General features: G+C 44.6%; 1 protein-coding gene across 1 annotated transcript in view; it reads right to left on the bottom strand.

Annotated features, from left to right (window-relative positions):
- The window catches only part of KANK1 (KN motif and ankyrin repeat domains 1), a 133,789-nt gene extending 111,780 nt beyond the window's left edge, over positions 1 to 22,009 (bottom strand). Inside the window, exon 1 of the mRNA XM_033085722.2 lies at positions 21,892 to 22,009. The gene's annotated coding sequence lies outside the window, so the exon portion shown is untranslated. The remainder of the gene's footprint in view (positions 1 to 21,891) is intronic.
- Between the last annotated feature and the right edge of the window lie 1,428 nt (positions 22,010 to 23,437).

The raw sequence follows: 23,437 nt of genomic DNA, 5'->3' as shown, positions 1-23,437 counted from the left end.
ACACGTTGCTGCTCTGGTCAACTGACCTGACTAACCTTGCTATAATGGAACTTCCAGCATTCTTGGTTCAGCCCGTTTCACTCTTGGTGCTTGGCACAAATATATGTGGAATACAAGGTATTAATTTCAGCTAATTCCCCAGGCATCAGGGACAATGCATGCATCTGGAACACTATTCCCACAAAGATACATGAATAATTCTACAATCATCCTTCTGCTTTGTTTTTCAAGTAGTCCAGGTCCCTGCATCTCTTGTTCATCATCACATACTTCCAAAACTTTGGAAATCAGCAATGCACACAGTGAAGCATCTCTTGATATTTTAAGTCAAGATTTTGTAGCATCAGCAATGCATTTTCCCTTTATTCAGGATAACCACATATGTCAGAGAATGCAAGTTGCCACAGTAACTTCACAGAAAGTAAAACTCCAAGGCGGTCTTTTCCACATGTATTTGAAATCTCAAGATATGAAAATTGATCAGTGTTATTTTAACCAGTGTTATTTTACTAGAGATTAAGTTTTAAATGTTCTTGTAAACAATGATTAGGGCAGAGTGTAAAAAACCTGTGTACTTTCTTACACGTGTGTGAAAAATGTGGACAGCTTTATTTTGAAGATTATCTCCCTCTTCCACATAAACTAAAAAATAATTTAAAAGATGACAGAGCGACCATCTTGAGCCTAACCTAAAGTATCTATTCAAAAGGTCTGAGGTATGCAATGAAAATGCTTTAAGTCAAACAAAAGTGGCTTGTAGCAAAGAAACAGAACAAAGATCTCAGTTTGCATCAAGTGTTGGTTGCAATAATTTAATTACCACTGTTCAAGAGCAGGAATTTCTCCAGTCTGTTTCAGTATTTGCTATTCCAGTAAACACAAATAAAGGGAAAAGTCAACATTATAGTTTTAAGAATCCAGTTTCAAAGTAGTTTGATAACAGCCTTCCCCAAGTCATTCTCCTGGGAAAGAGTTGCTAGAGAACTGAGCTAATTAGGGCTTGTCAGTTAAGCTCTCTCTCCTGCTTTGTTCAGAAAACCTGGACAAATAGCTTATCCATGGATAGACCTGGGGGCCTTTCACAAATATTTTGTATTCCACAGCAAGCTTAGGCACATTGCATAAACATCTGGAGTAGGCACTAGAAACCTGAACACCTCCCTGCTCTGCCCTGCAGCGAGTGTCTTCATGGCACTTTCATCAGCAGTGACAAAAAGAAAACAATATTATTGCAGGCTTCCATCCAAAAAAATGTTGTCATGTATAGCCTGTCTGTATGTGCACGAGAATTTGGGGTAAAAGGGAGGAGGGGTAATTCAGGTGCATAAACAAGTGTTCCAGTCTTGCTTCTCAGTACTTAAGTGCTCAGAGAAAGAAGGAAAGAGAGATCCTTGTATCATTATTAAAAGAATGGGTATTTCCAGAGCGATTGGAGACTAAACTACTTTGGGGGGAAACAGCAGTGAAAACACATTTGTTCATGTTTTCCCTGGAGGTGCAGCCTGGTTTGGAAGTACTCTTAGCACACAGAAGTTAAGATAAAGACAGATCATTCTGAGGTACTCCAGCACCACCTCAGACCAAGACCATAGAGAAAAACCAGACACCATATGAAACAAGGGCACCTACAAAGTGTCCCTGCTCTGTGACCATGCCAGGGCTCACCACCAATAAACCAGTTGCTCACAATGGAGCAGATACTCTGATACCACAGTATTTTCACAGTATAGCTGAATTGGAGCCAATCTACTTGCTCTGGGAGCCAAGCCATATATAAAGGGGCAAAAGGTACAGCGTTCTCTCTAGCATGCTTTCCCCAAAAGAACAGCAACATTTGTGCCTTCAGTTTCACTGCAATTCTGCAGGCATCTCTGCAGCCTATCAAGCCGAATCACCGTGTATCTGCTTTTCAAATCCATAGAGATGCACCTTACCTGACATTACAGCAACTGCATAACACATGCAGTTTAGCTATTTCAAAATATTACCAGGAAAACAAAGTCTCTCTTCACTGCGAGTCCACAGGAGAGCACTGAAGGCTTCTGGTAAGAAAGACAAAAGCAATAGCAAACAACCAACGTGATAAACTACCACTGACATTTTACTCCAAGGAGCAGTAATTAGTTATTTAAAAATACACAAAATCCAAGCATGTGTTAAACATGAAAGAAGCTGTCCTGAAAGCTGGATGCTCTGAGATCACATTTCAAAGCAGTGCAGTATCATTCTGTTAATCTTTTGGGAAAACCAGCATGGATATTCTGCTGCAATGTAATTAAGGCAGGAATTCCAGCCCCTCCATTGTGACCTTCGCAGAAACCCCAGGGGACAAGAGCAGTAGCCTGTACCCTGCTATGCTAATATAGCTGTACTATAAACAAAAAAATCTCCTGCAACAATAGCACCAACAGGTCTCAGGGAGTGACGGGCGAGACGTGTAGATACACTCAAAGATACACTGCCACGAAACAGCTTCAACCACAACCAAAAGTGAAAAGTTGTTTTTCTAGAGGTTGCTGCAGAAATTTCATTTTTCCTGTGTCGGTGGAAAAAGGTTTTTTTATCAACAAATATCCATGTTTATCAAAACAGTAATTAAAAACTTGCTTTGTTAGAGCAACGTTTGGTGAACAAAATGCAGCCAAGGGAAAGGCAACTTCTTGCTGTAACAGTCAAGTCCTACAGAGAGAGGGAGGGTTTGGGAGGGTTTGGAGAAAGTGTTGGGTTTTTCAGTCCCCGAGCCACAATAACCCCTTGGTGAAACCTCATGGGCAGAAGCAAAGCTGCAGCCTGCAGTGGCAATGCTGATCCTCACCCTTCCCACTGCAGCAGCCATGCCCTTTGTCTTTGTCCCCAACACCTCCCAGCAGCACCGCACCAAGCACAGGCAAAGGGCGCAAGGTGGAAATGGCAACACCCAGGTCTGCCAAGGCCCTGCCTGGTGGAAACTTCTGCTGAACTCTAACCAGAATGCTCGGCACAAGCTGTCTCGGGTGGGCCAGTATCAAATCACGAAAAGAAAATCAGGTGGGTTTTTTTTCTCATTCTTACCCTCTGCAATCTGAGAACAGTGAAAGAGGACACCCCCTAGCAAGAAGGTTGCTAATTAATTCGTCCTCACGCAGGCATTGCAAAGCAGCTAGCTGAAAAGTCCCTGCTTATCTAGGAATAAGCACTTGATAGCATTTTAAGAATGGGCTTCATTTGTTTTGAAAAAAGCCATTAAAAGACACAATCATCTTTATATTTTCTCTATCAGCAGCAAGGAAAAATTAAAGCGCCATTGTCCTCTCCTAACTAATTTTCAGAGCACCAAGCTACCCTGCACAGCGAGTCTGGTGGGAGGTCAGCATGCCAAAGGCATAGATGCTTTCAAACGTGTAATGAGAAGAGATCTCATATCTCTTAGTTGAATGAGTTTCCCTGAAATAAACTATTTCTGAACAAGTTGCAACAGGTTAGACATGCCTTGCTGTAAGGGCAGGACCAGAATGCAGTTGCAAGTGACATGCCAGTTTAAGACATGGGTAGCTAAGGCACTTTAAAAGCAAGGAAGCAAGACTGTTTTTTTAAGTGTCAGTTATCTTGGATCAAAGGCTAAAAAAAGCTACTTGGATATAGGACCAAAACAAGAGATGAGGCACACAGAAGAAACAATGGAAAAAATACTCCATAAAAAGAGTTGAGCACACTTTTCACACTACAGATCTCAGGCATTCTGCAAAGATTGCTCTGTTAGTACTATCACAATACAAATAATAAAAGTTCCAATAGCAAACGTCAAAACTCTGGACTGTCATTAGGCAGATACATCCTGAACTAAGTATTCTCTGAAACATCTACACTTAGCTGTAGCATTTTAGAGTGGCAAAGGGACACCACAGTCATTAAAAATGTAAATAAAACATCCACCTGCCTGAACAAGGACTTGGTAATCCAACATATATTTCTCATTTTCATTCCATTTATGACTGAGATGTCCCTCATTTTAGCCAGGACAAAAACCATGGAGTTATTTAAATGAGTATTTTTGGGCGTATTTTTTTAATGAGGAAGGACAAGCTTTAAACTTGTGTCACACCCAAAGCAGCTCTAATCTCATTGCCCCTTTCCAGTTACACTAGTAACTTCTCTTCATCTTTGCTTTATCCAGAGTGAAGCAGGAGCACCCAGACCACATCTTCACAACTGCATGAATACAACTGGGCAACAGGCCAACTGAACAAACACAGGCAATGGAAACAATTTTTTTTGGTGTTATCACTCTCTAGATACACACAGCTCAATGCACTGGAGATGTGCAGCCTAGCCAGCTGTGTTTTTGTACACAAATTTTTCATCCCTTTGTCCCCATCCTTTCCTTTCTACTCTCCCACACTGCAATTTCAGCCACCTATCTCTCCTGCTGGAAAAGAAAAAAAATATATATATAGTTTCTGGTCTTACAGCACACTAATTTCATTGAAATCTGAGAAGCAAGATTTTTCTGCTCCATTTGAACCTGAAGACACCTGCAGCTCAGTCTCAGGTGAGTAATTCAGAGCCAACAGTAAGAAAATGAAATGTCAAGGACCAGATACTTCCTTGAAACAAACCAGACTTTGTGCTGGAAAAACAATAGGAATACTATTTGTTTTGCTTTCTTTCCTTCATAGTAAGATACATCATTCTAGGTTAATGAGCCCTTCTCTGATAAACTGACTGGCTTGAAGCCCTTTTTCGGACAAGAAATCAGGAAGAGGTCATTTAAAAGACCCTGAAGATGCAGCAGGTGGGATCAAGAGCACTGATGTCCAGAACCCAGGCTGGGTAAGCAGCCCTGGTTGATTACCAGGCACTTCAACCAAGGCTATTTCATCTGAAGAACATTATAGAGGACAAAAGGCATAGGGACACATTTCCTACTACATTCTGTTACTTCTTTTCAAAAGTAATAAAATGCCCTTTTTTTTGAGTATGAGAATGAGGGAAAGTCCTTCTGTACTTGGAATAAACACACTTGTGCACATTCCTTCCTTTCATGCTGTGTACATTTCTACTTGGCATTGCAAGCTGTTGCAAGATGACTCAGCTTGTTACTGATTAACATCTCACTTTATGTCTTCTCTGTGTGCCTCAATCCAACTCTTCTCACATCCATCAGGCATCCTGACACCATGTATTTCTTTCCATTTTACCCTCAGGTGTACCAGACAAACAGGAACTCAACAGTTCACCATGTACCACCAATTTTATTCTCCCCTCTCCAGAGCACAAACCCCCTCCTTCAAGCAGCACAGTGCTGCAGCACAAGCCTTTCACATCCCCAAAGGCACTGAGGCAGCAGAACAGGGTTTGCCACCCCAGATTTCCATGCCTTCCTTTCCTTCCATGTGGAGTCACAAAGAGGCGTCAGGTCAGACATCTCCAGATGCCTGAGAGATACTGGCAGCTGAGCCACCATGCAATGCACCATCCATTTGCTTCTGGAGAGCAGGGGCTGCCCTTCCTGCCCAGAGAGGGTATGTGTGCACACACAGGGTGTGGAATTATTTTAGAGTGGCTAAGAAACAGGGTACTTCAAATCAGAGAGCAGAGAAAAAATGTGTTCTTTGGTTTTGGGTACATTTCACCCAAATACAATTTTTATAGGAAAAAAACCACCCAACTTGTTCCTAAGTCTTGAAAAGAATGTGTCCATCCTTCATAACAGGACTGCTGTCTCAAATAGCCATCTAGAGCTGTGTGCTCTCATGGACAAAAGCAATCACTCCTCACGCCCAAGAAGCTTTCCTGTAACAGCTTCTAAAAAGTGATGTAACCCAACCACCACCTCACTGCCTTGCAGCCTGACCTTCCCCCCCTCCCACCTTCTCCTCAGGCATCAACACAACCTCACTCAGCTTTATTTCCTCACAGAACACATTCCCTAGCTGAAGACTCCCTCCACCTGTGCCTGCAGCTCGTGCTTCTCCCACCACACTGGCACCTGCACAGACACACCTGTCCCAAGAACAGACCCTACCTGTGTTACAGGCAACAAAGGAATCCCAGGCACAGGATCTCACCTCTTCTCTCACTCTACTCCCACAGCATGGCATTTCCAATGAAATATTTGCAAACACAGACACACAAGCTGTGAACACTGCCCAGAGGGTCTTACTTCACTGCATTTTGCATGGCACAAGGAGCACCTGCAATTTCCAGAAGCCCTGAGAGCAGGGCACAGGTGAAATCACATCTCCATAGTGTCACTAAAGCCTACAAAGGCCAATGCAGTGCCAAGTGACATGCAGCTGTCTTTCAGAAACAGAGGCAGAAGAGGAGGCAAAGAGAGAAGTCACTGTGGGCACTGGAAGCTTGTTTGCTCTTTCAGAATTGTATCAGGAGATGAGCTAAGAGACCTTCAGTCACATGCATGCAACTTACTGGCACACCTGATCTAATTTCCAAACATGATCTCTAACAGTCCATGCAGGCTGCTCTGTAAAATTGGCACTGTCAACCCCAGTTTTATTTGGGTAATAGCCAAAAATCACTCCTGTGCAAGGACCACTCTGTCCCAATAAATATCACACCATATTTACATATGCATCAAACCCACAGTTTGGCAAAAAAAAGTTAATTCACCCAAGAGCGCTTTGATCCTCTGACAAATCATTTCCTGATTAAAGCTGAAACAACAAAAAGGACTTTGGACACCAACCAGCTGTCACACTTGTGTTGTGAGCTGGCACTAAATCCCACAAAGCCTGGGAGGAAAGATTTAGCTGGTGGGAGGGGAGCAAACGGTCTATTTGCATTCACAGCATGCAAGAAGTTCCTTCTGGAAAGGCAATTCCTTCTCTTGCTACCTATCTGAAGCAAGCTAACAGAACAGGGAACTATCAAAACTCACCAAAAGGAAAGCAAGCAACTGTAGGACACTTTGGTAGTACCGAAGTATTGCAAAACTTGTTGGATGTACTACAGCTGGGGACGTTGTGTGTTAGAGGAGTATTTTGTTTTTTTTGGTTTATTTTGCTTTGCTCTCCAAAGCATGCTTAGAAACTGAATAATTTCCAAATGCAATGACCCATTCGAAACCTTTGGGCCTGAGCTGAGTGAGAAGAAAACAAAAAATAAGCTTAACAAAGATCTGAGACAGCAGCTGGGAAAAGTGAAGGCAGAGCTGAGGTTTAGTAGTCATCTCCTTTTTTCCTACTAAAATGAAGCATTCATAGTTACTTATAACCATAAAAAAAAAAGCTCTGATGCTAGCAGACTTCTTTCAACATTCTTCATCAGATAGTCTTTCAGTCATTAATATTTTCCCGTATTTCTACTGGCAAATAGAATATTTGGCAAATAAAAAGAAATGCAGCTTGGGGGGATGCAGATTAGAAGCATATTTTGCTACATAGTTCTGGTATGATGAACTCTTACTTAAAAAAAAAAAAAAAACCAAACAAACAAACCCAAACCTCATTAATCCAAGGTGTTGAAAGAAACAGTCAACAAAACAAAATAATTTCTTCAAAACTACAGCCTCATTTTATCGGATGTGTTTTATTACCAGGCTTTGAGAAATTGGTTCTACAATCTCAAACCAATAGGCCACAATACACAAAATAAAAGAGACTGACTAACCCTTGAGATGCTCTTGGTATCTTGGTGTTTATTAACTTACTTTTACTAGAGATGCCATAAAATTGAACTCCTGAAATCTCTCCTTGTGACAGACTTATTACTTTTCTATTCTTTCTCATTAAAACAAGTTTTCTCGGCAGGCAGCTCTCAGATGTGCTGCTTGACCTGCCACCTGCCTACTTCCAGCGAGATCAGTATCTTCAAACTTCGCAGCACAAAGGGACCAACTTGATAAAACTCATGCCTGGCACTTTGAACTGCCTAACACCAGATCCAGAGCTGACATTACTGCAAGCCTTTCATAGGGCTCTGTTGTGATGCAAATAAAGTACAATCCCCAGACACAAAAAAGTCATTAAACCGGAATTAGGAGTTATAAGTAACTGGCAGGCTGAAGGAAAATCTGGGTTAAAAGGAACACCAAGGAATGACCTACAAAGAAAGTGGGAAAGGGCTGTTTACAAACACTCCAGCCCACAGGCGCGCACAGGTGTGAGGACCGCAGTGCTCCGCAGCCAGCTGGGCTTGGCTCAGCAGAGCTGGGCTCAGCAGGGCCAAGCGAGCCGTGCACTCACATCACCCTCTCCCCCATAAGCCTGACGACTGTGCCACGCAGCCCTGCCCGTGGGCTGAGAGCACTGACAGCATTTTGACTTCGCAGCCTCCGGCAGACGAGGCTAATGCCAGCAGCAAGCCCGCTCTGTGTGCGACCTGCAGCCAAGGCCAGCCAAGCTCCCAGCAGCTCCCCAGCTGCTGACCAAACAGGGAATTGAGCAAACTGGGCAACAGCAAGCACTCACATGCTATTAGGTCAGGAGTTAAAATATCTCAGTGACCTGCAACTTCCACCATGAACAAGGGCTGATAAATGCCAGAGCCTTAGGGAATACAAACTCATCTACAAAAAAAACCCATCCAGGCTCTGACGCAATTTTTGTCTTGCTGTCTATTGAAGTGACAGAAGTAAGGAGGGTTCCCCCTCATTCTGGAAAAAAAAATCAATAAATCATGATGTAAAATGAAGTTTTCAAGAAGGAAACAAGGAAGTGGATGGGTCTAACAGACTTCCTAGAACAGAGAGAAGCTCAGCATGGCAGGACAAACACTTCCCCTTTTTTCATGGTAAGCAGCCATGAAGCTAGGAACCTCTTTGCCTGTAACTCCATCTTCAACATCAGCACTAATCACCTCATCCATCAGCAGCATCCAGCTTGAGTCCTGACTGGGCCATCCAAGATGGATTGCAAATCAATCACACAGCACCACAACCATCTCTCCACAGTAGCAAAATGTAATTCATACAGGAAAAGTCCCAACACAGACTGGGGCTATTCCTAACCCAGAACATACGCAGTCCTGTAACAACCAGCTGTGAATTAGCATGTTAACAGTGAAAGGAAATCAAGAAATCTGTGTAAAAAAATTTTTAGAAATTTAAAAAAAAAATCATACTTTAACCAGCCTAGAAGAGTGTTCACATCTGAGAAAACACCAGATTCCTGCAGCAAGCAGGAAGAGCTTAAAAGAGCAAGTAGGTGCTTTGTGCCACAGGCACAGCTGGTCACAGCCCATGGCCAGAGCAGAGGGCAGTGAGGGGGCTAATCCACAGCCCCCACGACCTAGCTGCATACAAGAGTGCTTACTAAAGCAAGCGTGGCAGTCTAAACATTTGTGCTGTGACCCCTGGCCACAATGTGGTTTATCCCAGGTTGTATTCTGCTGAGATGAAGACAAAAATGCGAGTTCTCAGACACTCAGGGACAAGACAAGGTCATGCCAACATTCCTTACCAGAAAAGGTTCTCTCTGCACACTGCCAAGAAGTAGTATGTATACCTTTTATTAGCTACACAAACTTTCTTTGCAATGCTGAGCCTTGAACTTGGTACCAAGAATAGGCCAGTATATCTTCTTTTTTCATTTCCAAACTAGAACATTTTGTAAGACTGCAACAGCCTTAAAAGTCATGGCAGCCACCCACTGCCGCTGTGTTACAGTGAGAGGCAGCTGTGTCTTTTTCCCCCCGCCTCCAACTTCCAACAGCAAGAAAAGGAATTGCACTACTGGCTCATTACTCCTGCTCCTGCAACAGCCTCATGAGACAGAGTTCAAAACTAGCAGAAATCTGATGACAGGCTGAAAATGTGAAGCAAAGGACAGATTCTCAAGAAAAAGTTATACTTGTCAGATTAGACAGAGGAGCCTGAATTCTGTCAGAGACAGCTTTTTCACTTCTCCCTTTTATTTCTTCCATTTTCTTCTTAGTACCACCCCCCACCCCCCCTTTTCTGTATTGTCTTAGAGACTTTGATTGAACAGAGCAAGCATTCAGGGGCAGGGTGAAAGAGAAGGAGCAGGCATGAGTTGATGGGCACTGAACAAAGTGTGTGCTAGATAGAAAAGTTACAGGAAATAAAAGGAGTCCGGGGAGCTGAGACAGGGGAATAGCAAAAGCATGAGAACAGCCAAGATGCTTCACAGACATGTCTGGGCAAATGTTCAAGGCCACGAGGTAAAACTACCAGAAGCCAGGAGTTACATTAGGGTTCTTTGTACTCCAGTAAAACCTACCCTGAACATCCCCAGGAAGGGACCCACGGGCAACACCACAACTTCCACTCAGCAACTTACTCAGACATGGAAGAAACCAGCTGTGTTAGACATCCATGACTCCCCTAATCCCTCTCTATCAATAAGCAGCTGGTAATCAACCTGAGTTAAGATGAGGCAATGGGCACAGATGGGCAATGAACACACAAGCTCAGTCATGAGGGTAGCTGGCCAGCACGGACTAGTTAAAGCTGTGCATTCAACATGTTTAACCTCCAGTATCAAAACCAGTATTTCTAGCAGGGATATTTTCAGCCTCTTCATATCTCTGCAGTGCACTCAAGCTTTCTGGTAACTCTCAGAATTATTCACCTAATTCTCCAAAACAAGCAGGAAGTTGGTTTCAATTTTTCTGAGAAGACTGTGCTGAAACCCATATTGCCATGAGCTGCTTGGCTATCCTGCTCTGGGCATGTGATGTTCTCTGTGTGGCAGGCTAAGCAGGTGGGCAGAAGTACCATTTCAGGTATCTGACTTGAATTCACCTCTGTATTCAAGTTAAAACCACCTCAGCCATGGTCAGCCTCTTTCTAGCAAAAGCCAGGATAACATATTGCAGTTAAATCCGTACCTGAAAGCCACCATTGCTTTAATTAGATTCTGTCAAATCCAGGTCTTTGCAGTCTAGACACGGTTTAGCAAGTGCTTTTATGTGAGTAATTCATTGAGAGAAAACACATGGTAAATTCTATCTGGAGCTTACCTCAGTTTTGGCAAAAAAATAGCTGAATTTTGACAGGCCAAACACAGCCCAACCTAATTATTCAAGCATTGGTCCAAGGGAAGATTTTACTGACAAAGGAAGAAAAATGTTCCTCCTTGGGCCTAGTGCTTTTCCAAAGTTTAGCCAGCCACAAAAGGCTTTTCTATTCAGAGCAAGAGCATTAAACAGGACCATTTTGCAGCACAGCACAAACATGAACCTTGAGGCAATACTGAATGCAGGCTCCATCCCTTACTTTGGCCCCTCCTGCAGTCTCTGTAATATTCTGGGTTTTACAGAAAGATCCAGGGATTAGTAGACAGGAAAAAGTAAAAACACATATGGAGTACCTACTGCTTCTGATCTATAGTACATACAAACTGGTCACACACCCATTTACAGCAACTTTATGCAAGAACATCAGGGCAGCCTTGTGTCTTGACAACTTCTGCACTGAAATCGAAGTGATGAGATGCTCCAGCTCCAACAAGGCCAGTTTTTTTTTTTTGACTGTTTTAATATAGATACAGAATGGCTGTTGGCTGGCAGAAAATTGTTAGTGCCCTTAGCCGTGTATAAATACATTATCGCTATTTTTTATTTCCTCAAATAATCTCTGGCTTAGCAGTGGTGAGACATGGGAAGCAGCCCACTGTTTCTTAAGACAGGATGTTCAGGAAAGTGCCTGACATAGCCAGCTGGTTCTTCCACACGGCAACACCAGTATCACAGGCCAGACAATCCTCCTCCTTGCAATGAGACTCTCAGCACTGATGAAAGATTAGCTGGTAACTGGACATTGTGGTAAAAGAATATTAGGCAGTTTAATTAACAGCTGTATTTGAATGAACCAGTATGCACAAAGCAACCCATAAATTGTCTCATTTTGACTCAGAGTTGAAGACAATTGTTATTTTCTGAAACACAGTAAAGAGACAACCCTGGCTCATTTTGTGATGCAAATTAAGTTGATTAGAGGAAGAGGTGGGGAGGAAAAGTCTTTTAACTGAAATGACAATGAAACTTCCTCCCTACACAATAGTCACCAGCTCCAGTGGTGTCTCCTTCAGGACCACAATATTCTCCTTCAGCCTGTGCACAGCCAAACCTCTGGCTTGTGACTGCACACTCCTCACTGCTGCTTCCATTTGCCATTTCACTCGCCTGCAGTCACCAAACAGACCCTGAACCACCCAGAACAGCCACCAAGTATGTTAAACCAGGGGACATAAACCGCTGCTCTTCCATGAAGATGTAGCTACGAAACAACTTCTTGACCAAGCAGTAACAGCCTCCAAAGCAAAACACCATCTCAAATGAAATGTGGCTCAGGAATGTGAGCTATGTGGGCAGGGGGGCTCTGACGGGTATAAAGGGAGGACAGGAGCAGGCAGGCTGCTTTCACAACAGTGGTTTCCTCGCCAGAGGAGAGGACCGGTTTAGCTGTCTCCCTCACCCCACTGTGTGCACAGAGCTCGGGAATGTGAGCAATGTGGACTGGGGGCCAGGGGGCTTTGCTGCCCGGGAGAGAGAGATGGGAGGGGGCACTAGGGGAACAACACTACAAGAGGCAGCTGGGGTTGCTGAGGAGTTGTAGGGCTCCTTTTAAGGGGGGTAGGACGGTCTGTGGAGGGGTCAAAAGGCTCAACTGCAGCCTGTGAACCAACAAAGATCCCTTCCTGTCCCAATCGCCCTGTGCTTTTGGAAACTAAACTTCAAATGTAGCTTTGCAATAAAACTGTCATTAATCTCCACCTGCTAAAATAGACTGCAGGTCCTCCTGTTTTTTTGGCTAGTTGCTGGCATGAAAAATATGCCAGCATCAAGACTAATAAATCCATGTACTAAACACTTCCTGAACCAGAGATTTAATATTCAGCTGTACATGCACAAACCTTCTCTCTCCCAAGCTAACAAAAGATGGAATGGCTACAGGTAACAACAGCCCTGGAACCCTCTCAAATGTACTTCAGCCAAAACCAACCACCCCTTAAAATGTGAACAATATTCTGTTGACTGCTTCTTTATAAGATTCTTGAATAAATCCATTTTATTTCTATCACATTTTCTCGATCCCCACATCCCAGTCCAACCACTTAGTGACGGAGCAGTGCCTCTCTGTCTGGAGCAAGCCTCCCAGGAGGTGCACCTCCCACTGCTGCTGAGAGCCAGGGTGAGCACCGGCTGCATCTCCTTAGCTCGCCTACCGCGGAACTCGTGACAGTCATGATGTGTGCATGGACACAAAGAGGGGCTTGTTTTCCCTAAATTTCCTCTCTGAGAAGGCTCCCGGCAGACACTAGTATTTTCGTGGATGTGATCCTGCAACATCGCTTGAAAGCATGACAGTGAGCACAAGCAGCAGTAGTGATGCGATGAGAAATTGCAAGGAAAAAATATTAACTCAGTGCTAAATCACAGATGGGATCAGGACCAAGGCAACTTCCACTACACAGAAGTGGAACCCTTAACACCACAAGAACAAAGAAAGAGGCATACGTCAAGTGTGTCAGCCGAGTTAAACGACGCTGACAACATATATAAACTGCAGCTACTAATGCCTACATCATTTCCAGCACCTCTTTGTTTCAGAGAGATTACACCTTGGTCTTGCAGGAGATTGTATCTCATCTTTGAATGTTACTGACTTGTATGCACAGAAAGCTGCCTGAGCAGGCTGCTGGTGAAATGTAAGTTGAGAAAATGGTCAGTGATGCCAGATGAAGACTAGCATTCATCTAAGGAAAGAAAACCCTTCAAGAGCTCATCACCAGGGAAAACAAAAAAAAAAAGCAGCAGCTTGAAAGTTTAAGAACAAGTTCAGCCCCACATATCAGGAAGGAATGGAACTTAAGCTAAAAATCTCTTCTTGTATTGCATTTTTTAAGTCTTAAGATTAGTCTGGGAAAAAGACTATTGTTTTAAAAGTGAAGCTATTAACTGAAAAATGTGAAGTGTGGTTTTAAAATGCTATAAAGTAGCTTAATTCTAATCATATTCTGTAAATCCAGACTGAACACCTCAAAAGAGCCAGATGACTTTCAATGCCTTAAAAAATTGTAGAAAAAAATCAAAACCTGTCTCCCCTGCTCAGGAACTGCAGCATTTTACAGCTTGGTTTGGATTTTTTCCCCTCTCCCTTTTTTGACTTGTTTGTTCAAAACTACGTGTTACAAACAGTTTAGAGCAACTTCAAAACCTACCTTTTTATTAAGTTCATTGTGAAGCAGTTTCAAAACTGAGTACTGACAACTGCTTTTCATTCAGCAAGCCTATTTTCTGTTGCTAGACTCTACAAGACAAAGTGCTACTGCCAGAGAGCTGAAAAATACAGAGCAGCAAGAGAAGGGCTCTGAAAATCACAGGAGGCTATAGAAATTCTGCTTCACTATAGCTGTAAAGCCCCACCTTGCCTAAGCTGCATGATACTCCATAACATCCAGATGAAGTTTTGACAACTGTCCTCTGCTTTGTTAGGATCTCTCCAGCCATTCTGCACCCATCTTTTACTTCTGCTCTCTTGTGCATTTACACAGAACATGTGCACAGAACAAAAAAACTAAGCCTGGCCTGCCAAATTACTTCTGCTTCCTGTCCCTGTTTGCCCCAGAAACCCAATTACAAAGTTAACTCCTGCTAATGGAGCCTGAAGGGACGTGCACTCATGCTCAGCTACATGACAGGTCGCAATGAATGAACAGCCTGATTTTCACCCTGGTTTGGTATCTGAAATGCAAACAATGCACACTGAAGTTATCTATTGCAGAATGGAAGATACATCTGGGTGTATCTGTGGCTAATTGAAGTGAAAAGTCAGATTCCAACATATGAGTCATTACCCACTAAAGCGCTCTCCTTAAAAACAAAACAAACAAACAACCCCCCACAGTAGGACTGACCCCTGATAGAAACACCGGTTTCTACTCTGAAGAAAGATTCAGCTAAACTAAACATCTTCTCTTCGCAGGTATTTTGCTGGGTCTGTTGAGGTAGATACATCCCGGGGAGGGGGGGGAAAGAAAAGCAAGGCTCTGCTCTAGTGCAGCCCTCCAAAAAGTGAACTGCAGTGGGAAGTAGATTATATCTTAATGTATCAGTCTACTAACCCTGCAAAGGATACTGAAGAATCGAAACAGTGCAACCTGTTTACTGACAGGTGTGTTAATAACAAAGCACTGGTCAGAAAATACCCACAATTTTAAATTGCATTTGCCGAGCTGCAAGACTGAGAAGACCTACCAGCTCTTTCCTTCTGATTTCTTCCCTGTTGGAAATCTGGAAACTAGGAGAAAAATTCCTCAATATTGTTTCCTTTAATAACTATGCATGAGTCAAGTGCCCGTGCTTTTGCGTCACGATCCCTATCTTGACTGTTTGTTACTTTTTGTATTCTAATTTTAAAACCCTCAAAAGTGTCTACATAAATAGAAAGGCTTCCTAGTCTAAATCTAAATTTACTTTCCCCAGTCACTGCATTTCTTGGCAAATTCCCTCTGGAGAAACACAGAAGAGCCTCATAAAACACTTTTTTTCGCTATCCGAACTAGATTAGTTTGGTGTGACTCTCGGAGATCCTCTGCATCGCGATATGCTGCGACAGAGATAAAAAGAGCATCATTCGCAGAGAGTTCACTATTGTCAGAGGCCCCTGGGGGCTTTTTGACACAGCTGTTCCGAAACAGCTCAAGAATGAGCACCATCCTTCTCTCATTTAACAGCTCATGAAGTGAATGAAAACACTGTGATGGAAGCCCCACCAAGCACAGCCATGTTTATGCACCTAAACAAACACATTCAACCTCTGGCTTCGTCTCACTTCAGGGAAGACTTACAGCCATTAACTGGGAAAACAGCTGTGGTTAATACAAAATTAATAATTAAAAAAAAAAAAAAGGGAGAGAGAAAGGAGGATCGGAATAGCTTGGGGGAGATAATTGTTTTAAACTAAACTCTTCGTGAATGAGACCAGGTTGCAGGCTGGTCGCATGACAAGTACAAAACGCAAGACAAGGAGCTCTCCCAGTCCCACCCACAAAGCTTTGATGATCAGTGCTTCTGATCATCATCTGCCAAAAAAAGTTTAAAACACATCACGTGGATTTCCAACTGTCCACAGGCTCGGGAGGCAATCACAGTACCTATTAATTTCCAGCACATCCCAGTACTACCGCTGAGGCTTCCCAGCCTCTCATGCTATGTTGGCACAGCCCGTGGGACACTGCACACATCAAATAGCCGAGGGTGAGGGGAGGGAGGCATTCTAGCACATTTGCTTCCAACCAGATCACTGTTCCAATCTGTTTTGTCCCACAGCCACATTAATATTAGCACCAACAGAAAGAAGGTGGCAGCAAAAGTGTAAGAGAAGAGCTGGCTGCTTTCAGCCAGGCCCAGGTTTTACACCCCATCTGCAGCTCCTGTGGCACAGGCAGGGTGAGCAGGAAAGAGCCAGGAGGTGTGGAGATTGGTGTGGGTGCTGAATACAGAAACGGCTGAATAAAACAGAAACATTTCTGGCGCCACTCGGCAATTCATGGTGCAAAATTATCTGAGTCAATCTGGGCAGCATCCTCCCCCTCAATAATGACATTGCAGAATTGGGAAGGGATTGGAAACACAAATCGTGAAAGAGACTTCAAAAAGATAGTTCAGTCTTTAACAGACCAAACGGCATTATTTGGAAGGGCCTGTGGATGACGTAAAATAATGAACGGTGCCTGAAAGCTAAATCAGTGTTTGTCCTTATGACAAGAATTGTTGATCAAGCCATACAATTAGGAGGCTGAAATGTGTGCACACATGTTACAGAACTGTTGAGTTATAAAGGCTACCAGCTCAGTGAGACCAAGACAAGGACTGGTCATTTGTGTGACAGCCCTATCTGGAGCTAAACTCAGGAACGCTACTTGAAGTAGTAAAAATGTAGGAAAAAGAAGTCCATGGACTTAGGGTTTAGAAGTCAATGTTAACTCATTACAAACCCATACCAGACATACAGGATTGATTAGCCCTCATCAGTCTTAGATGTATGGGTACTTCACATTTGATAAAAACCTCTGGTACAGAAGAAACCTCTCAACCCAAAGCAGCCTTACTAAGGCTAGTGCCTTGTCCAATAACCAAGATTTTGACTGTTTGCATCTTCCTGGAAACCTTAGCAGTAGTGTACCCCACTCCTGCCAGGGCACTGCTGTTTCATGTAAACGTGCTGGACTCTTTGGGCCCAGAAGATGGTAGACCAGTAAGAAAAAGTAAGGTCCCTGGGATGAGGAAAGGGTACCTTTGGATAGCAAAGAACTCAACAGTAAATCCTTCTGGATTTCTGCAACCAGCAACTCAGGGCATCTGCAGGCAGGAGGGACATCCTGGACTCCAGAGCACTAGCATGTGATGAAACAGGCCTGATATATCACCAGGCCAGCACAAGCCACTAATCCATCCTGTAAGTGTGCTGTCACAAACATTTGTCCAAGAAACCCAGTGAGGTGCCCCCCACTACCCTCCTGGACACCAACCACCACAAAAAATTGTCTGTAGCTCACAGCATACACAGCTTTAGAGAAGATGGAAAACCAGACATATTATGCATGTAGGAGACCTCTCTGACTGACGCCTCTTTCTCTTGAGCTCTGTGGGTCACACAGCAACATCCCAGTGCTCCAGAACAGCACAGACACCTCTGTCTGTGTGAGGAATGGGACATAGGCACCATCCCTGAGCCCCAAAGCAGGCTGGGACACCCCCAACATCCTCCCACCATCACCTTCACCAGAATATTTTCTGTAAATGCCTTGTTTTAGGGAAAGGTAGTTATAACCTCCCACCCATCAGGGCAAATATCTGCATCTACTTTTGGCTCCTGTGTGCAATAGGGAGCCCATACATCAGGAAAGTATGTGAACAGCAGTTTGACTTTTGAAAAGACCAGACTCAGTTTGACAATGCTTATCCACAATTAAGTTCCAACTAATCTTGTCAGACTCCTCTGTCTTCAGTCTACTCACATCTCTAAAGAATTAAAGGGACATTGAAAACATGCATTCATGACTCATGTTTAATTGTCAGCTGTCCTTCCTCAGTACAGCTCTAATTAGAAATCAGAAACACAGTTTTGAGCTCAGAAAGACACAAAAAATTGGCATTAACTGACAAGAGAAGCCTGTGGGAGTGCTTTAAGTCCAACAGGATGCCGCCTTCTAAGTTATGCTTTAGCCAAAGTAGTCATTGGCCTTAATGCAGGGTTAAGAGCCCAGAGCCTGTGGAAGCCCAAAAGAGAGGTCAGATGCTCTTGCCACCCCTCCTAAATGACAAATTTTTCTCTTTACTGTCAAAGCTCAGAAAACATTTCCCGTATTCACTACGGCACATTACAAGCCATTTTCTTTTTTCCTCATCACGGACAAGTACACCCTTAATGGTGAAAAGTGACTATCACCACATACATCTTTCTGCCATCTGGAGTTTGCCAGGGAACCTTTGGCAAAGTAAAAATATAAACATGGCCTGAATCACTATTCAAATTTAACCACAAGTCTCAACACTAGTGTCATGACTGCAGATACAGTTTCCCAAATAAAATACACGGCAGAATTCAGAATTAGACAACATGCTAGATAGACCTTACAAGTATAATTCACAATACAATCCTGCTAGGAAAATATGTAAACTGAAAAGAAAAAAATCAATTATGCCAATTTTTCATTCCTGACATGTATTTATTTCTTTTCAGGTACCAGTCTTTTGATAGCTGGGAACAGTCATATAATTTGCATGTTATTTCCCTTCAATATATAGCCTCCTATAATAGGAGCAAGAGAACTGTGGAGTGTCAGAGTTGACAAGTCTAAGTAGTTTCCCTTGAGATGCCTAAATGCCTTTTTACAGCACTGCCAATTATTCAACCATGCAAGCAGATACTATTAAGATACTTAAAATGAATCATTTCCCACTAGACTCAAATACATTATAAACCTCACCATAAATCTCAATCTCTAGTCAAGATGAACTTATTTAATAATGTTCATGTTCATTTTTATTTCATAAAGGTTTGTGAAATATGGTTATATACATAAGGTTTATAAAAATGCAATGTGATTTTTAGGTATTTTTATACAGTTCAAACAAAGGACTTCTCAAATAAATGTTGTAAAAAATTACAGCTGGCATTTCAAGACATCTGTAAATTACATTTACTGCATTTTTAGGAAGTTAGGTGGAATCATAATTTTTTGGAAGCAGTTCATTGCTACTTCTTGTTGCAATTCCACATGAACTCCTCCTCATCATTACAACATGAAAATCTAGTTGTCAGCTTAACATTTGTCATCTTGACACAATCCACAACAATTTTAGATAAAATTCATACTTGTGCACATACATACATACAAGCTTTCAAGCCACTTTCCAAGTTCTATGTTTCTTCCCTTTCTAAAGGGCAGAGGACAATTTGGATGGATAAACAGTACAAGCAATGACGCCTGAAACACCTCTTTTGGCCCATTAGTCAATTCCATTAGCTAAATGAGTAGAAAAAAAACCCTCTCCATGACCTACCACTTCAACAGGTGCTGACACCACAAGAAAATCTGCAACTCTCCTCAGTTAACAACTAATGTTTTAGCAACTAAAAGCATGATCAGGTGCCCATTCCTGACAGTTCTTCACAGCTCTGCATCATTTGCAAAACTGACTCTTCATTTGGACGTGTTCATTTCACTTTCAGCATCTATTATTTAGACATGCAGCTCACTGCAGAAATTGAGACAACAAGCTGTACCACAAGCTTACAACCTGAGAAAATTGCCAGAGTGAGAAAGGGCAAACAGATACTGAGGGGGAGCTACTGGACCAATTCACCTCAAACTGAAATCATTTGTGCTACAAATTGTGCTGGTCCTCCCAGGGAGGTGGGATTTTTAAAGACACACTGAACTGACACCTAAAACCAGTTCACATTCAGTGTTCAATCAGTGGAGGAAGATTTCTCCAGTGCAATTTTAAAGTAAAGTCCAATCTTCAAAGGAAGCAGGCCTGAATAAATTTAAAAACGAAGACACTAGGGACTCCCATATGGGGTGAAGTGCTACAGAAGTTGTCACTAAAATACATTTTACAATATGAATTTCCTTCTGGTTAGATTGCTAGCAACTCAAAGGGGCAAACCATGCTGCGGGGTCAGACAAATGAAACAGAGTCAAATGTAGCACCAAATTCCATTAAACACAGGGTCAGCAAAGCTACAGATTCTGAGGCACACAAGAGCCTGTATCCACCCATCCTTCAGCCCAAGCTGCACTCTGCCACAGCCTGGCGTTGTGCTGCTCTGCCCCACACTCAGCACTGTGCGGAATGCAGCAAGTTCCCACACCCCATCCCATGTGGGGCATGAAAGGCCCCACACCCTCATGCAGCAGAGCTGCAACCTCTCTCACTCAAAACCAGCAGAGGAGGGACACAGGCTGCTCCGTCATATGACAATATCTCATCTCCTGTTGAGGAGGCAGCTTTGGGGTGGGATCCCATTTCACCTAGTCACTAATATCTGGCAGATGTTCCCAGACAGAAGAGAGACAAGACTTCAAAGATACTGCTTGCAGCAGGGTTGGGTGCAGCCCTACTCCTGACAGGCAGAATCACTGCGCCCTACCGGCATCCACTCCCTTTGGAAAACTGACCCTGGACTCGAAGAGCCAAGCAGCACTCCTAAGGACTTAAAACACCGCCTCAACAAAAATGTCAGGGCTTTCTCTGCACATCATGAACACTCACTAAATTAGTTTGGCCTTTCTAAAATTCACATTAACCCGATCCTCTCACCTTTCTCATATTTTCTTTACTTCACAACAGGTTCCTTTGCAACCTTTAATAGAACCCAGTCACTCTGACAGAAGGGGTAAAATAAAAGGGTAAGGTACAGCCGATATGCTTAATCTGCAAATTGTCATGGGATCTTTCATGCCTTGCCAAGATACAAGGTTGTCAACTATGCTACTGAAGTGCCAAACGGGCTTTGCTGGTACTTAAATGTTTGAGAGCTTTGATTTAATCAAAAGCACAATATGCCTGACCCTAACATTGGTACAAGGAAAGTTAAACTCAACTTGGTCTTATGTGTTACTCGGGGACAAAGCAGTCACAAGAAAAGTCACTATCATTCCTGAGAGTTGTAATTAAGCCTGAATCAGTTGTTACAAGTAAATGTGCATCAAGTTATTGGGTCCCACAACGTTGTTTCAGAAAAAATTAAGACTATTTTCCAACACTTGAGGATGCCTTTAACAGTTTGAGAGTTGTTGTGGTTTTGGGGTGGTTTTTTTGTTTGTTTTTGGGGTTTTTTCTTTTGAGATTCGCGAAGAGCAGCCAAAGTTAAGGCACTTTTGTATACTGAGCGTCAAAGCTCAAGACCTTCCCCCCTACCCTATCCCAAAAAAATTCCCTACCCTTTAGTAGTGCCGGCTCAGAAGTTAGTGACGGTCCGCTTAAACAACGCGACAGTGAACAGTGTTCTCACAAGTGACCCCTACCATCCCCTCCTCCCCCCGGCCCAGGTGCTTCCCAGCGCACCTGGCAGCGCTTCCCGGGCCGGGGGAGCCCCCGGGGGTCACTCCGGCCGGCGGGCGCGGGGCAGGGACGCGCCGAGAGCGGGCGGGATGCGGCGATGCACGGAACTCGCGCCTCCGCGCCGACTCTACCATAATCCAGCATTTCTACTCAAAACGGGGAGGGGGACCAACAACTCCGCGACTCGCTCACAGACCAGTCCGCCGGGACCGCCGTCTTCCCGCCGGCGGGGCAGCGCCGTGACCGCCGTGCGCTCCCCGCTCCCGACAGAGCCGGAGCTCCCGGGCCGGGGCACTGCGCTGCTCTTCTCCACCGGAGCGCCGGCAGCAGCTTCGCCGCCGCTACACTCGCCCGGAGCCCGAGCGCCCACGTCCAGCCCCATCCCGTCCCATCGCATCCCCCGCCGCTCACCTCCGGGCTCCGCGTCCCGGCGAGGAGCTGGGGGGGTTCCCGTGACCCCGCACAACTTCAGCCCCCCCTGCCTCCCGCCCGCCGCGACTCCGCGGAGCGCTCCGGCCCCGCTTTGTACCCGCGGCGGCCGCACTGCGGCTGCGCGCTGCCCAAAACCAACACGGCGCCTCGGGCCGCCCGCCCGGCCGGGGCCCAGCGCTGCGGCTGCCTGCCTGCCCGAGCATCCTCCGGTGCAGCCCTCCTGCCTGCCCGAGCATCCTCCGGTGCGCCCTCCTGCCCCTGACATACTGCTCTCCTGCCCTCCTGCCCCCGAGCATCCTCCGGTGCGCCCTCCAGCCTGCCCGAGCACCCTCCGCTGCTGCCCTCCTATCCCCGAGCATCCTCCGCTGCTGCCCTCCAGCCCCGACCACCCTCCGGTCCCTCTCTGCTGCCCCCAGCACCCTCACCCAGCCCTCCCGCCCCGCCGCGGCGCCGGGCAGGTTCGGGCGCTCTTGCTGGGGGCACGGTGTAGCGGTGCCGCGCTGGAGTGCGAGTGCCAGCGGCAGCAGAGGAGTTTTCTTGTCCTGAGTTTAAGAGCCTGGTTCGGCGGCTCCCCGGGATGCGGGAGCTCCTTGTCAGTAGGGCTACCGTCGGGGCTGCGCCTGGAAATTCATCATCCTTGGGAAAACCTGCTGGGGGCTAACCCAAGCGGAGTCCGCGATGTGTGCAGGTTGGAGGGACTGGTTCGAGGCCCACAAAAGGAGTGTTGGCCCCAAGAGGTCCGATAAATGGGGTCAGATTCGATACCTGTCCAAGGCTGGTGCACAGTCCAGTGCCAGGGGATTGGGATTCCCCAGCGGAGGCTCTCGCGTGAAACGCTTTTTTCATGTTGGAGCCTCAGCAGATGTGCCCTCCGGCTGCACTGGGTTGGATGGGGCCCTCCGCAGGACTTTCCAAGAGCAAAATACGCATTAGCTCCTTCTGCATTGTTTTAGAAACAAAGCTTTTAGACTTGTGCCTTGATTTTTATGGGCCAGAACAGGCTATCTCTAAAGTCTTTTCAGCTGTGAAAGGGTACCGTAGTTCCTGTCTTTGTATGCCTTGAATTTTTTCGCTTAAGGGTTTGAATATTCGGAATGGATTGATGGGTGGTTTCTTTCGCTCCTCCCACTCTTATCTCAAGCGCTATCTCCATTGCCCCAGGGCTCCAGTGTCTCCAGGAGCAAATGATTCAAAAGCTTTGTGATGATGCCAGGAAGGGTTTCACAGGACAGTCCCTCCCAAATAAAAATCAGAATCCACAGGCCAGAATCCAGAGACTCAGCGAAGTCAGGAGTGTACAGAAAACAATTTTCTTTTCCATCTCTGGATATAGGGCCCTGCAAAGTGGTTATTGTGAATTACTTTACAGAGCAAAAGGACACAGCTGGGGTGCATCACTCCTTGCTTTTTCTGCTTTTACATGTAGTGTGCTATCAAATGCTAGCATCATCTAATCCCTTCTAATTTCCATCTTTCTGTGTCATTCCTCTGCTTTTCTTCTGCCTTTCTCCAGTTAATTCTCCCA

Source organism: Catharus ustulatus, chromosome Z, assembly GCF_009819885.2.
Source record: "Catharus ustulatus isolate bCatUst1 chromosome Z, bCatUst1.pri.v2, whole genome shotgun sequence".
Lineage (NCBI taxonomy): Eukaryota > Metazoa > Chordata > Aves > Passeriformes > Turdidae > Catharus > Catharus ustulatus.
Note: the sequence above shows the minus strand (reverse complement) of the source record. Positions and strands in the feature narration are given on the sequence as shown.